General features: G+C 44.8%; 1 protein-coding gene across 1 annotated transcript in view; it reads left to right on the forward strand.

Annotated features, from left to right (window-relative positions):
- The window catches only part of CCBE1 (collagen and calcium binding EGF domains 1), a 443744-nt gene that overhangs the window by 425375 nt on the left and 1394 nt on the right, over window positions 1–16975 (forward strand). The window lies entirely within an intron of this gene.

Genomic DNA, 16975 nt, shown 5'->3' on the forward strand with positions numbered 1-16975 from the left:
GTGGTGCATTGTGGGTAATCACAAATGTTCACTTATAGCTGAATTATTGCAGATTTTCTTCTGTTTTAAGAAGGCAAATTACACCAAGCTTTGATATTTTTAGTAGAAGGTCTTTTTGGTCCCTTTTATCCACTAGAGATGCGAAGTTCGGATCTTTTCAATGATTCGGATGATTTGAATCGGATCATTGAAAAGATCTTTGATCCAAATCTCGGATCATTTTACTAGGGAAGCATTGGGGGGGGGGGAGGTTTACGACTAGCAGGGCAGGACTTTCCCTGCAGTGGACAGACTATGGCCTCGATTCATAAAAGTGCCTGCGAGCGGAGAAAGTCGAGCGGGGAAACACCGCTGTCGGTATTTCCGCCTTCAGGGTGGTAATTCATAAAAATTTAGCTAGTTGTGACAGGCGTGCGGAGATACTCCGCTGTAGGCAGGCGTTAGGCTGTCGGGAGACATGCGGAAACAGGGGAAGCAGGCGGAGTCCCTCCGTGCGGTGTTCTCTCTGCAGCTGCTTGGGAGGTCTGTCCCATTCACTGCAACAGATTCCGCACGCTTCTCGCCACATCAGAGGTAGCGGTAATACCCGTCCGCATACCGCTACCTCTAATCTTTATGAATTGACATTTGTTACTTTTGCTGTGATAATCACCGCGCAAGGTGGTGATTTATCACTCTGCTCGTGGATGTCGGCTTTTCATGCGGAAAAAGCCTTTATGAATACAGATTTGGCTGTGTGGTCGGTAAAGTGAGCGGTTTTCTGCATTTCCTCATGCGGAAATGCTTTATGAATCGAGGCCAAAGAAGGGGAGGGGGGTGGACAGACAAAGAAGGCGAGGGGGGTGGACAGACAAAGAAGGGGAGGGGGGTGAACAGACAGAGAAGGGGAGGGTGGACGGACGGACAGAGAAGGGGAGAGGGGTGGACAGATAGAGAAGGGGGGATGGTGGACAGAGCCGGGCAGGGAGTGAACAGAAGGGAGGAGGTGAACGAAGAGGGGTGAGCAGAGAGCAGAAATGTTTTTTTGCACACAATACCCAATTGCAATCATATGCTTTACATATATTTCACCTATATGTTCATCTGTATACTCTGAATGCAAACGTCTCACAGTGAAAGAAAGCATTCCCCTTTTCTCACCTTGAACACATCATAAATTTAGGGAGAAGATAAGTGCAGATGTTTAGAGCAGAGTGCAGGGGGATCATATTGCACAGCAATCACTGTGCCTGTGTTCCAAGCTGTCTGCAGAGTTATGCTGGGAATACACGGTTCGTTTTTGCCTTCGTTTAAACCTTCGTTTCGATTGTGCCTTTTGTCCTTTTCGATCCCGAAATAATCGGTCATACGGTTAATATCACCACCCACGGTTTCGTTTTTTTTTTTCGATTCTGATGGTTTCGTTTTTCCAATGATCGAAGGCTGCAAAGAAACGAAACGAAAATCCCTTTTTACAGGGACGGACTAGCATAAACGAATATATAATCGATCTGAACAGCCATCAAGCCTACCAATGGCTCGATTAGATGGATAAAGAGAGATAATATCAAACATGTTCGATCACTAGTCGTTCGTTTTTGGGGTCTATTAATCGAAACTATAATGAGATTATGACTATTTTCACATACGTTTTCAACACTCGATTCGTTTACCGAACGAATCGAAGGTTTAAACGAAGGCAAAAACGAACCGTGTATTCCCAGCATTACTGAGTTGTGCTTCTCAGCCAAAAGTTTCCCATTTGTTCACAACCACAACACACAGCCTATAATCAGCAGCACATTGCAGCCAGTAGTGTGCTCCACACATATCTGGCAGTGGCACCCATGTCCCCTCTCCCAACTACCTGTCCCTGCAAGGCTGGCTGGCTCCCCTCCAACTGAGCGATCCATCTCCGCTCTGCTTCCAGGACCCCGCTGCCCGCTGAGAGAGGGGGGCATGCCGCTCCTGGCTCCACCCCTTTTGATCCGAATCTGTTCATTTTGATGATCCGGATGATTCGACTCACAAAAGAGATTCGGATCAAAGATCAGAATCGTTCATGATCCGGACAGCACTATTATCCACCTATACATGCCGAGTGGTTTGGGTCACCCTGAGTTGCTTGGTTACTCTGTTGTACTGGTCCAAGCCCTATCTCATACAGCCATATCAATCCTTGCCATGTACAGATGAGAAACAAAAGTCTCAAACAGGCTGTCACAAGTGGGTTTGATATGGCTGTGTAAAATTTAAAGCTATAGGCTTGCTATACACCAACTAAGCGTTACTAAGGGTGAAAAGGAATTATTTGCATATTTAGTAGCAGTGCATTGTGGGTAACCACAAATATTCACTTATAGCTGAATTATTGCAGATTTCCTTCTGTTTTAGGAAGGCAAATTACACCAAGCTTTGCTTTTCTTAGTAGGAGGTCTATTTAGTCCCCTTTATCCCCCTATACATTCCGAGTGGTTTGGGTCACCCTGAGCTGCTTGGTTACTCTGTTGTACGGGTCCAAGCCCTATCTCATACAGCTGTATCTATCCCTGCCATGTACTGATGAGGACCAAAAGTCTGAAACAGGCTTTCTACATGTGGGTTTGGTATGACTGTGTAAAATTTAAAGCTATATGCTTGCTATACACCAGCAGCTCTGGATGCTTGCTTGGCTTAACAAGGGGGAAAAGGAGTAATTTGCATATTTAGTAACAGTGCATTGTGGGTAGCCACAAATGTTCACTTATAGCTGAATTATTGCAGATTTCCTTCTGTTTTAAAAAGGCAAATTACACCAATACAGTGTGCGGCATTGCAGAAAGTGACGACAGTGGAACGCACGATGGAACATGGAAGAGGTGAGTCATCCCCGCCCGCTGCCTCTTACTAATAGTGGCGGCTGCTACTGTGCTTAAGCAGGAGGGGGAGCGCACATGGGGGACCCAGGTGAGGGGGGGGGGGGGTTCCTGCCGAGCTTAAGCTGGAGGTAGAGCACACATGGGGGACCCAGTTTAGGGGGGTCTGACCCCCCTCCCCGCCGCTGTGCCCAATACCCCCTTCCTGCCCTCTACCCTCTTATGCGGCGTATGCTACGCCGCGGGTCGGCTAGTATAAATAAATGCAACTAATGTTCCTGTATACTACCTGTTTGCCAGGAGGAACTGACCAGAATTAATAAACAATGTATGCCATTTATTGTATACGGTACTTAGCCATTAGTACGTCTAAAGTGCATTACAATTATTCATATTAAATTCCATGTGCCTGCCTATAGGAGAAGTTTCCAGTGGTATGGACACTAAACTGTTTAGCCGATTCCCGACCGCCACATTGTATATATATGTGGTGGCTGGATGGTGTACTGGTTAAGGGCTCTGCATCTGACACGGGAGACCAGGGTTCGAATCTTGGCTCTGCCTGTTCAGTAAGCCAGTAATTAAGTAAGGAGTTCATTGGGCAAGACTCCCTAACACTGCTACTGCCTACTGAGTGCGCTCTAGTGGCTGCCTCGCAAGCGCTTTGAGTCCGACAGGAGAAAGGCGCTATACAAATACTGCCATTATATATTCGCCTCTAAATACTTCACTCAAATATCAGGGGTGTGTATATACGCATTGTCGTGTTTACAAACCACCACGGGCGATTACGTGTGCACTGCAAGCCCCCCTCCCCAGCCATTAGTGCTATGATTGGTGAATGGGAACTTGCGTTTCCAAAGCCAGTCAAAGTGCTGGATGCATGAATAATCACTGCTCCGTTGAGCAGCAGTGATGATTCATATTGAAACCAAAAGTAAGCAAAACAAAGCTTCTCATCCATGCCCTCATTATCTCCCTCCTTCACTATTGCAATGCCCTACTGTCTGGCCTCCATTCGAACCACATCGCACCCCTTCAATCAGTCATGAATGCAGTGGCTAGACTCATCCATTCTTCCCACCGCTCTGCTTTCACTTCTCCTCTCTGCATAGCCCTACACTGGCTTCCTATCTGATTCAGGATTCGTTTTAAGATTCTATGCCTGGCCTACAAATCAATGCACAAGACCTGCCCAACCTACATCTCTGATGCCGTCCACAGATATATACCTGCCTCCAATGATCTCTGCCTGGCCGCCCCATGCATTTCTCACTCCCATACACTCCTACAGGACGTCTCAAGAGCCGCCCCGACACTATGGAACTCTCCTTCCCGCCCCTTCCCCCCAGATCCACCCCTTCCCTCAATGCCTTCAAGCAAGCCCTTAAAGAACAAGCAACACCCATGCTAACCTAGAAATAAAAAAACACATATAGATATATATGTATATATAGTAGATAAATACTACTTCTACTTGCATAACAGATGTATTGTGCTATCTACGTACTGATTCCTGTGAATTTTTATAAAGGAAAAGCAGAAAATCCTCTTCTAGGCAATGGCCATCTTGCCAAGCTAATGCTGACATCATATCCTCCCTGACTCTTGTTCCCCCCCCTCCCTTCTCTTGCTCATTGTGTATTCATTAGCTGCCCTCCTCCCAGAGTCTTCAGACTCTCCCACTGAGGTGTATACTAGGAACTACACTGTCTTATACTCTAATCGCTGAGTTACCTCAGCCTTGCTTGTAAACACAAGTGAGCAGAGGTGTTTCAGATAAGAAAGCCGGACAAGGAAATAAATGGAAGAGGAGGAATATATTATAGATAAAAAGAACTCCCAGCATTCAACTTAATACACTCAGATCAGTTGCTGTTGAAATTTGATTTTTATGGTGACAATACCGCTTTAAAACTCACTTGTTTAAAATGGCTTACCCCCCATCTACCACATTTTAACTCTCTCAGCTGAGAACCTTTTCCACAGCCGCACCTTAAGTGTCCCTCCCCCACCCCTTTAGATTGTAAGCCTTTGGAAGGGTCCCCCACCCCTTATTGTGTCCTTCCTGATCTTGCAACCCCAGCTATGACACCCTTCCCATGGACTAACTCGGACTTGAATTGCTGGGTCTTATACCCTGTTTGCATGGATAGCCTTGGGCTATGTTGTATAACCGTGTGCTACCTCTCTGTCTGCCACTCCTTGTTTACATGTGTATCCCTATTTATTGTCCAGCTCTGGGTAATATGTTTGCGCTTGATAATAAATAAATATCGTTCACACTAATCCTCACAATTGCTTGGAGAATTGCTCATTTCCAGCTTTGCGTTTAGGGCCACATCTCTGCGGTAAGTTTGAAACTTGCCGTTACTATAAATCCTCATGTTTGGCTGGTTGTCTTCTAGTCCTTTTCGAGTGTGAAAGACAAAGCGAAAATCAAAAGACGTCTCATTAATCCCGTGTTATACTTTATGACGGGCCTTTTATTTAACGATTTATTTCACTTTGTGGTTTTATTTGTCCAAGCTGTTATTTTTTTCCCTCAGTATTCTCTTGCATTTATCTCCCGGTTTTTACAAGGCTATTCTGGAACACCCAATAAAATGTCTGTTAAAAGCAATGTGTTTTTTATTAGTAAATTACTTCATCAGGGATAATAAAATCTGATTACGAGGCAAAGCGGGCTGAAGATGTCATTCAAAGGAGGATTTTACTGCTTTGTTTGTCAAAAATGTGCAAAAAATTAGCGTTTGCAGTCTTTGCAAGCAGTGTTTGTATTATTGATTGAGGAATAAAGGAGACGTATACTGGTCACATTATGATTATGGGCGTTGATTAAAGAAGAACTCTGGTATGTAGGTGTATGGGAGTGTATTCAATTCTAGACAGGAGCATAACTAGAGGAACAGACCCTGATCGTAGGGGGGCGCTGAGCTTTGGGGGACCTCAACTACTTCAAACACTAAAAAGCCAGCGCAGGAGACTTGGGCGCAGCCGGCGCCACCATAGGCCGTAATAGGTATTGCGGCTATTGCAGTACTGTAGTTACATTTAAAACACTGTAATTTGGCTTTTAGCAATAGCAATTGGCACCACTATCAATGGTGGCCTGGAGGGGGAATAGTAATTACCACGGCCGGGACTTGTGCAGAAGCAGGATCAGCCATATACTGACTGTATCCTGCGCCCAAGTCTCCCGCACCGATCCTTCTTGTACACCAACTACTAGCCTTCTCATTCTCCGATACTCCAGATCAGGTGGTTTTGTGGCTACACTTGTTATGGGTGTGAAGATCATGATGGTCACACTTGTTTATGACCCTTGTGAGATGGGCTCCCAGGCCATAAAGGACACCAAGGGGAGGCGAGGGAAGGGGAGTGAACATTGAGGGGCCCCATCCAAGTTTTGCTGGGGGGCCCCATGAAGTTATTCCACTGATTCTAGGGATTGTTTTGTCAGTTCTGAGCCTGCCACCCACCTCTAAACAGTTATAGGCAACACCTTCTTTCCCTTAACCCCCTTCAGACTCAACTTACAGAGTCTTAAACTTTTGAGACCATATGACCTCTATAAGCAGACAATCTAGTACAGGGGTCAGGAACCTTTTTGGCTGAGAGAGCCATAAACACCACATATTTTAAAATGTAATTCCCTGAGAGCCATACATTATGTTTCTGTAACGGTAGGGTGTAGCAACTCAGACGTCTGATTATGTGGTGATCTGCAGAATCACCAATAATGCAGACGCTATACTTGATTATGTGGTGATCTGCAGAATCACCAATAATACTAGTATAGCTACAAGGATGCTATGAGTGTAGTGCTTGGTGCAACCGTAACTTTAATAGCTTTGCGAGACCTTACCAGAGGAGCTGGTAAGGTACTATCAGTACACTGACTGTATAGTTTGGCTAAACCTTTCCAGAGGGACCGGAAAGGTACTAACAGTGAGAGTACAGGAAATAGTGTTGCTGGTCTCCGCCAGGGGAGCTGGCGAGAGACCAGTAGCAATCCGACAGATAATAACACAGACCTTTTCCAGAGGGGCCTGGAAGGTCTAACTAGGAGAGATACAGAAATAGACTGACTAGTCCTTACCAGAGGAGCTGGCAAGGAAATAGTTAAACAGGTAGCGAGAGAAGCTACGCTAGACCTTTCCAGAAGAGCTGGAAAGGTAATACAAGTGACTCGGATAGTTTGGCTAAACCTTCCAGAGGAGCTGGGAAGGTACTATCAGTCACTAAGCAACACCTCACCAGTGGAGCTGGTGGGAATAATAATTAACGAGTGCTCATCAGTGAAACTGATAAGCCTCCAAACCCAATAAGGCTAGGCCTCTCCAGAGGTGCTGGGGGGCACTAGCTGCGAGAGCACTGATAAGTAGGGCCAGACCTTCCAAAGGAGATGGCTATGTACTAACAGGTACGGTAGCTGTATAGTTCGGCTAGGCCTTTCCAGAGGGGCTGGCAAGGTACTATCAGCTACAGAAACCGTATAATTAGGTCAGACCTTACCAGAGGGGCTGGTAAGGTACTATCAGTCACGGCAACTGTATAATTTGGCAAAACCTTACCAGAGGAGCTGGTAAGGTACTATCAGTTTAAGTGACAATCTAATTGGAGCAGAGCTCGTGACCAAATAGTTTAGCTAGACCTTACCAGTGGAGCTGGTAAGGTACTATTAGTCACTTTAAGGAATAGTAGCGATACCGCACCAGAGGAGCTGGTGGGTATATAGCACGCCTAAAATTGTAAAATGTCCATAAGCATCTAAAATTTTCACTATGTCTTCTTCTATTGCTGAGGCGTAATCTACTGCAGATCCTGATTCAATGGCATGTGAGTGGACCACCACCAACACCCTTTGTGTGCCACTCACCGCTGTAGTAGACCAACCAATGGTCTATATGCACCTTGGGACCGTTCCCGGGTCGTCCCCCACCTCTCGATCAAAGCTCTTTACCTCCAGATGCAGTTTGTCATGACCTCAATAAAAAATGCTCAACATAGCGTAATACTGCTAAAAAAGTTTTAATGGTAAAAAAAACTATTGCACTTACAATCTCCAAGAAGGTTTAAAAGTATGAGTAATTTTGGCACGGGCTCCCCCCGCATAGGTGGCCGGGCTGGCTGGCTTAGGCTGACCCTGTCGTTTCTCCGCTGCGCATACGGCAACGCCGGGGTGCCTGCTCGCCTCCTCACCACGCTGCTCCGTGCTCAATCCACTTCCGCATTAGACTCCGCCCTATCGATTTCGTCACTTCGTGACTCATCAGGGGCTCGAAGTCCAATGCGTCAGGCAAATCAGTTATAGCAGCCTTCTCCTCCCTCAACCCGCCCCCTCCCTACGTGACCTATCAGCACATGGTTGCAAAACTCGCTGATGCGAGTGACGTATCCTCCTACCCTCCGTGTTATTGCCATAGCCTTCCAGCTGAGCCATACAGCGGGCATACCCACATATTAACAATCCCACACATACAGTCAGTTCCCTAGATATCTCCCCCCCCAAAAAAACAACGATAATTACATTTCCGTAACACACCTCCCTTCAGTACCTCTCCTACTAGTTATCACTATACATAGTAACTCTATTCTAAACCCGTGCTATAACAAACCCCCCCCCACATTCTATTCCTTATCCCCTCCCCCCACTGCGCTCATTGCAGAGTTTCCCCCATGCTTTTGCTTTTCAGCCCTGATATCTTTCTCATTTTTCTCTAAAACTCCCCTAGTCTTTTAGACCTACTTTTATATTCCTCTGAATTATTCAGCGGGGTCATTTTAATTTTGATGTTATCAATTTCTCCCCCCAATCTTTCCAACCTTTTATTTTTTCTTTTTATCAGTAGTTTCACAAGGCCCTGGCCGCACTTATCGAAATACTCCTCCCATTCCCTATCATTCTCTTCATCATCCTCCCCATCATTGGCCATAAGATCCCATCTTAGCCTCTTGGGTATAATACCCTCCTTATCGTATTTCGTCAGTGCGGCCAAGTCCCACCATGTGCCCTGTTCTTTTACCATGACTGTTTGTAATTTTCTAAATTCTTGTTCCATGGTACCCCCTAATATATCCCCACTATCTACAAAAATTTCATCTAAATTAATGATTCTCTTTGCTCTTTGTTCAAATGGGTCCATTTTGACACAAGGGACTTAGATAAAATATGTGCAATTAACTATTATTTTACCTATAGATTCTTAAAATAAAGGTTAAAATTCCTGGACATACAATTCAACAGCTTTTCAAAGCTAGGTCGCTCCCCTTATATCATCAAAAACTGTTATCACAAGAGGTCAGCGCTCATAGCAAAGGATTAATACAGGTCAGCCAGTTCGCCCTCTCTTCACAATAAACAACAATCGTCAACAAGAGAAATGGCGCTCTGGCAGAAATTCACAATATATCAAAAGTCCATGTACAGGAGACCTAAAATTGTAAAATGTCCATAAGCATCTAAAATTTTCACTATGTCTTCTTCTATTGGGCCCGAGGGGTTAAATATAGATATAGATCTGGTATGTTTTCTGGGTGACTAGGGGGGTATGGTGGGGCTAGCTTCCTGGGATAGTTTGATGCACTTCCACTGGGGTGGCTTTGTGGATAGGGGGTGGTGCGATGTGTGCGCATGCTCCCGGGCCCCCTGGAAAACGGGGCACACAGTGTGATAACACGCACTAGGTGATATAAAGTATGGAGGTGGAGGAGTTTATGTGTATACAGGAATATTGTATGCTTCACAGTTACGATAGAAGACATGGGGGAAACTCTGCAATGAGCGCAGTGGGGGGAGGGGATAAGGAATAGAATGTGGGGGGGGGGTTTGTTATAGCACGGGTTTAGAATAGAGTTACTATGTATAGTGATAACTAGTAGGAGAGGTACTGAAGGGAGGTGTGTTACGGAAATGTAATTATCGTTGTTTTTTGGGGGGGGAGATATCTAGGGAACTGACTGTATGTGTGGGATTGTTAATATGTGGGTATGCCCGCTGTATGGCTCAGCTGGAAGGCTATGGCAATAACACGGAGGGTAGGAGGATACGTCACTCGCATCAGCGAGTTTTGCAACCATGTGCTGATAGGTCACGTAGGGAGGGGGCGGGTTGAGGGAGGAGAAGGCTGCTATAACTGATTTGCCTGACGCATTGGACTTCGAGCCCCTGATGATTCACGAAGTGACGAAATCGATAGGGCGGAGTCTAATGCGGAAGTGGATTGAGCACGGAGCAGCGTGGTGAGGAGGCGAGCAGGCACCCCGGCGTTGCCGTATGCGCAGCGGAGAAACGACAGGGTCAGCCTAAGCCAGCCAGCCCGGCCACCTATGCGGGGGAGAGCCCGTGCCAAAATTACTCATACTTTTAAACCTTCTTGGAGATTGTAAGTGCAATAGTTTTTTACCATTAAAACTTTTTTAGCAGTATTACGCTATGTTGAGCATTTTTTATTGAGGTCATGACAAACTGCATCTGGAGGTAAAGAGCTTTGATCGAGAGGTGGGGGACGACCCGGGAACGGTCCCAAGGTGCATATAGACCATTGGTTGGTCTACTACAGCGGTGAGTGGCACACAAAGGGTGTTGGTGGTGGTCCACTCACATGCCATTGAATCAGGATCTGCAGTAGATTACGCCTCAGCAATAGAAGAAGACATAGTGAAAATTTTAGATGCTTATGGACATTTTACAATTTTAGGTCTCCTGTACATGGACTTTTGATATATTGTGAATTTCTGCCAGAGCGCCATTTCTCTTGTTGACGATTGTTGTTTATTGTGAAGAGAGGGCGAACTGGCTGACCTGTATTAATCCTTTGCTATGAGCGCTGACCTCTTGTGATAACAATATAGCACGCCTCACCAGTGGCAAGGGCCCACTGGTGAGTAGAATGGTCAGACAGGCAAGGTACGGCAACAGAGAGGTTAGTATCAGTATAGAAATCGTGAGACAGAAGAGTAATCAGTAATAGAGCAGAGGTTCAGCAACTATAGGCAGGTAGGCAGCAGTACAGAATCAGTAAGCGAGAGCAGAGTCAGAGTTTAGCCAGAGTCATACACAGGAAATCAGTAACAATATAACAAATTGCTAGTCTAGGTGTGAAGTCCTTGGTTTCAACACCTGGGATCTAGTCTAAGGTCTGAGCGCTGACACGTAAGTATTCACGACAGCAGACAGCGCCAGACTGAATCCCGGAGGCTTAAGAAGCAGAAGAGACCCCACTGGCACGCCCCCTGCAGTCAGCCAATCCGGGGCGCCATGAGGCTCCTCTGACGTCAGCTGACCGGCCTCCTCCCAGCATAAAGGTCCTGTCTGTGCGCGCGCCCGCGCAACAAAGCGACCTTATGGAGCAAAGACAGTCCCGTCCTCGGCGTCCTAGACGCCGGAGTGACGGGCAGGAGCATGGAGGCAGCTGCGGCGGCGGTGCAGTCCGCTGCAGCTGCACTCGTTACAGTTTCAAACTGGGACAGTAGGGCTCACGTCCCTGTTAGCATGGTGAAGTGTATGCAGTTGATCCTCCGGGCAGTGGAAGTGTCAGACACGTCTTCAGCTTCTCTTAGGTTTCAGCAACATCAGCAATTTCCCCGAGAGCCAGACAGGAGGAATACAGACTTGTACAATTAGCTCAAGTGACAGGCAGCCTATTGGGTCAATCAAATTGTGGGGATCTCGTCCTACAATGTCACTGGACCTGACAGGGCCCAGAGTGTGACAACTGGAGCAGCTGCTAGTTTTGGGGTAGCACGAGTAAGTTAGTAGCGCATGTTACAGCAGTAGCATGCCTACTTTGAAAATTTTATTTGCACTGCCATACTAAGCTGTGCTGCTTGAGCAGTGTAGATTAGTGTATCAACCCCTACTGATTTATGTGAGTCAGATGTAGCCATCAAAAGAGCCACATCTGGCTTTTGAGCCACAGCACATAGGTTCCCTACCACTGATCTAGCACCATCTTTAGATATTGCTGTTTGACTGCCACTCCTATCCCCTAGGCCACGCCTCCTTCCTTAGGCAAACACTAGAGGGAGACTAAGAACCGACCGGCTGACTCCCTCTCATAGTGCCAAACTGACTGCATTGAAACGCCATCATACTGTAGGGTGCAGTAAGTAGCTAGCATGGCAACACCAAAATTCAGTTTGGGGTGGACACAGCTTTCAATTTTACCATTATTTTAGAAATACTGTGGAATTTATAATGTTAATATTATGATATATCGCCCCACAAACTTGTAGGATAAAGTAAAGAATGTTTTACATTTTTCAGGTTTTTATTGCTGTCACTGAGCCTCCAATAGGGAGAATTTTTCTCACTTTCAATCCACAAAAACAGTGAGTAAATCTCAGTAATAAGGACAATGGTCGCAATAGAAAAAGTCAAATCTTCTGGCAGACTTTTTACGCTGCAAGGTTCACATTAAAACCATTGAAGGTCCAAAGATAGAAAGTGAGAGAAAATGGGCCCAATCCAATTAACATTTTCCGCTTAGTTTTCAACTAGGTGATATTTTTACACTTTATAAATAAAATGCGTTTTAAGCCCCCAACACTTGCACTTATCACCAGTAATTGCAAAGTGCTGACGACTTACAGTATGTTAGGTAGAAGATGAGAAATGATCTCCTATGAGGAAACCTTTTAGAAAAAGTGTTTTCAATAAGGGTCAGTGGCCCATATGCAGTTACCGGTAACTTTTCCCCCTGAGCTTTCTCCTAGGAGATAATTTTTCATCTTCCCTTTAAAATAACGTTTTAGCACGTTCTAATTGAAAAAAATCTAAATTGTGGGTGAAAAGTACTAGTAAAATTATTGTATTTTCTTAATGGCTATTAACCATTTGCGGACCGCAGTGATAGAGATCTACGCCCTGTTTTGATGGGCTCCTGGCTGGCAGGGCGTAGATCTCTATCACCGGCGCCGCCGCTCCCCGCCGTGATCGCGCGCACCGAACCGGCTGCACTTAGCTGTCTTATGACAGCTAAGGCTTCCGGGTATCGGCAGGAGCCGTCACTGATTGGCTCCCTGCCGTGTGATCGCTGTGAGCCAATCACAGCGATCACCCTCCGAAAGGCAACATAGTTGCCGTTCCGCCTCCCTCTCCCTGTCACTGTGGATCTTATGTGACAGGGAGAGACGCACAGCCTGCAGCCGTGACAGGCTGTGCGATTTTAGTGTAAATAAAAATCTTTTTATATCCAGATCTCCCCCCAACCACCTATATATAGATATATATATATCTATATATAGATCTATATCTATATATAGATCTATATATATATAGATCTATATATAGATATAGATCTATATATATATAGATCTATATATATATATAGAGATCTATATATATATATAGATCTATATATATATATAGATCTATATATATATATAGATCTATATATATATATATAGATCTATATATATATATAGATCTATATATATATATATAGATCTATATATATATATATAGATCTATATATATATATATATATATATAGATAGATCTATATATATATATATATAGATCTATATATATATATATAGATATATATATATATATATATATATAGATCTATATATATATATATATATAGATCGATATATATATATATATATATATATATATATATATATATATATATATAGATCTATATATATTTTACTGGATTGTGATTTTAACCACTTGCTGACCGCCCCTACCTAGGGGTGGCGGCAAAGTGGAGCCCGCAACGACCGCAATACGCCGATCGGCGGCGGCTCGTTGCGGACTAGCTGGCCGGGGATCGCACGCTGGATGTGCCCGCCCGCGACGTCAACCCTCCAGCCAATTAGCAGCGGCGGCGGGTTGTTAACCCCCGATCTGCCGCATGTAAAGCGGATAATACGCTTTGTAATGTATACAAAGCGTATTATACAGGCTGCCTCCTGCCCTGGTGGTTCCAGTGATTGAGGGACCACCAGGGCAGGTTGCAGCCCTCCTAGTAAGTACCCAAGCACACTGATCCTGCCCCCTGATCGCCCACTGCACCCATCAGACCCCCCCTGCCCACCCCTCAGACACCTGTTTGCACCCAATCACCCCCCTAATCACTCCCTGTCACTATCTCAATGCTATTTTTTAGATTAGGTCCTAAACTGGCCCCTGGAGGCTCCTGAACACCCCCCCCCCCCACACCCTCAGATCCTCCCTAGACCCTCCCCCCTGTGTACTGTATACATCTATTCTTCCCTATAATCACCCACTGATCACCTGTCAATCACCCATCAATCACCCCCTGTCACCACCTGTCACTGCCACCCATCAGATCAGACCCTAACCTGCCTTTTGTGGGCACCTGATCACCCACCAACACCCTCAGATTGCGTGTAGACCCACCCTCAGATCACCTCCGAAAGTACATTGTTTACATCTGTTCTCCCCTCTAATCATCCACTGATCACCCATCAATCACCCCGTCACCAACTGTCACTGCTACCCATCAGATCAGACACTAATCTGCCCCTTGCGGGCACCCAATCACCCGCCCACACCCTCAATTAGCCCCCCAGACCCCCTCTGATCAACTCGCCAGTGCATTGCTTGCATATATTCTCCTCTGTAATCACCTACTGATCACCTATCAACCACCCCGTCACCCCCTGTCACTGCTACCCATCAGATCAGGCCCTAATATGCCCCCTGCGGGCTTCTGATCACCCGGCCAAACCCTCACCCGCCCCACCGCAGTGACAGAAATTTTTTTTCTGATTACTGCTGGTACGACTTAATTGCCATGTCCAGGTCACGATTTGAGAACATTCCTGCACTTCAGTGCCAATACAACCTGTCATCTAAGAAGCCACCCTGCTTATGACCGGTTCCACAAAATTCGGCCCCTCATAGACCACCTGTCATCAAAATTTGCAGATGCTTATACCCCTGAACAGTCATTTTGAGGCATTAGGTTTCCAGACTACTCCTCGTGGTTTTGGGCCCCTAAAATGCCAGGGCAGTATAGGAACCCCACAAGTGACCCCATTTTAGAAAGAAGGCACCCCAAGGTATTCCGTTAGGTGTATGACGAGTTCATAGAAGATTTTATTTTTTGTCAAAAGTTAGCGGAAATTGATTTGTATTGTTTTTTTTTCACAAAGTGTCATTTTCCACTAACTTGTGACAAAAAATAAAATCTTCTATGAACTCACCATACACCTAACGGAATACCTTGGGGTGTCTTCTTTCTAAAATGGGGTCACTTGTGGGGTTCCTGTACTGCCCTGGCATTTTAGGGGCCCTAAACCGTGAGGAGTAGTCTAGAAACCAAATGCCTCAAAATGACCTGTGAATAGGACGTTGGGCCCCTTAGCGCACCTAGGCTGCAAAAAAGTGTCACACATGTGATATCGCCGTACTCAGGAGAAGTAGTATAATGTGTTTTGGGGTGTATTTTTACACATACCCATGCTGGGTGGGAGAAATATCTCTGTAAAGGGACAATTGTGTGTAAAAAAATCAAAACATTTTAATTTACAGAGATATTTCTCCCACCCAGCATGGGTATGTGTAAAAATACACCCCAAAACACATTATACTACTTCTCCTGAGTACGGCGATACCACATGTGTGACACTTTTTTGCAACCTAGGTGCGCTAAGAGGCCCAACGTCCTATGAGTACCTTTAGAATTTCACAGGTCATTTTGAGGCATTTGGTTTCTAGACTACTCCTCACGGTTTAGGGCCCCTAAAATGCCAGGGCATTATAGGAACCCCACAAGTGACCCCATTTTAGAAAGAAGACACCCCAAGGTATTCAACTAGGTGTATGGGGAATTCATAGAAGATTTTATTTTTTGTCACAAGTTAGTGGAAAATGACACTTTGTGAAAAAAACAATAAAAATCAATTTCCGCTAACTTGTGAAAAAAAAATGAAATCTTCTATGAACTCACCATACTACTAACGGAATACCTTGGGGTGTCTTCTTTCTAAAATGTGGTCACTTGTAGGGTTCCTATACTGTCCTGGCATTTTAGGGGCCCTAAACCGTGAGGAGTAGTCTAGAAAATAAATGCCTCTAAATGACCTGTGAAATCCTAAAGGTACTCATAGGACTTTGGGCCCCTTAGCGCAGTTAGGGTGCAAAAAAGTGTCACACATGTGGTATCGCCGTACTCAGGAGAAGTAGTATAATGTGTTTTGGGGTGTATTTTTACACATACCCATGCTGGGTGGGAGAAATATCTCTGTAAATGGACAATTGTGTGTAAAAAAATCAAAAGAAATCTCATTTACAGAGATATTTCTCCCACCCATCATGGGTATGTGTAAAAATACACCCTAAAACACATTATACTATTTCTCCTGAGTAAGGCGATACCACATGTGTGACATTTTTTTTGCAGCCTAGGTGCGCTAAGGGGCCCAAAGTCCTATGAGCACCTTTAGGCTTTACAGGGGTGCTTACAATTTAGCACCCCCCAAAATGCCAGGACAGTAAACACACCCCACAAATGACCCCATTTTGGAAACTAGACACTTCAAGGTATTCAGAGAGGGGCATGGTGAGTCAGTGGCAGATTTCATTTTTTTTTGTCACCAGTTAGCAGAAATGGAAACTTTTTTTTATTTTTATTTTTTGTCACAAAGTGTCATTTTCCGCTAACTTGTGACAAAAGATAAAATCTTCTATGAACTCACCATGCCTCTTAGTGAATACTTTGGGGTGTCTTCTTTCCAAAATGGGGTCGTTTGGGGGGTATTTATACTATCCTGGAATTCTAGCACCTCATGAAGCCTGACAGGTGCTCAGAAATGAGAGAGATGCTTCAAAATGGGAAAATTCAATTTTTGCACCATAGTTTGTAAACGCTATAACTTTTACCCAAACCAATAAATATACACTGAATGGTTTTTTTTTTATCAAAAACATGTTTGTCCACATTTTTCGCGCTGCATGTATACAGAAATTTTACTTTATTTGAAAAATGTCAGCACAGAAAGTTAAAAAAATCATTTTTTTGCCAAAATTCATGTCTTTTTTGATGAATATAATAAAAAGTAAAAATCGCAGCAGCAATCAAATAGCACCAAAAGAAAGCTGTATTAGTGACAAGAAAAGGAGGTAAAATTCATTTAGATGGTAGCTTGTATGACTGAGC

Source organism: Hyperolius riggenbachi, chromosome 1 (genome assembly GCF_040937935.1).
Source record: "Hyperolius riggenbachi isolate aHypRig1 chromosome 1, aHypRig1.pri, whole genome shotgun sequence".
NCBI lineage: Eukaryota > Metazoa > Chordata > Amphibia > Anura > Hyperoliidae > Hyperolius > Hyperolius riggenbachi.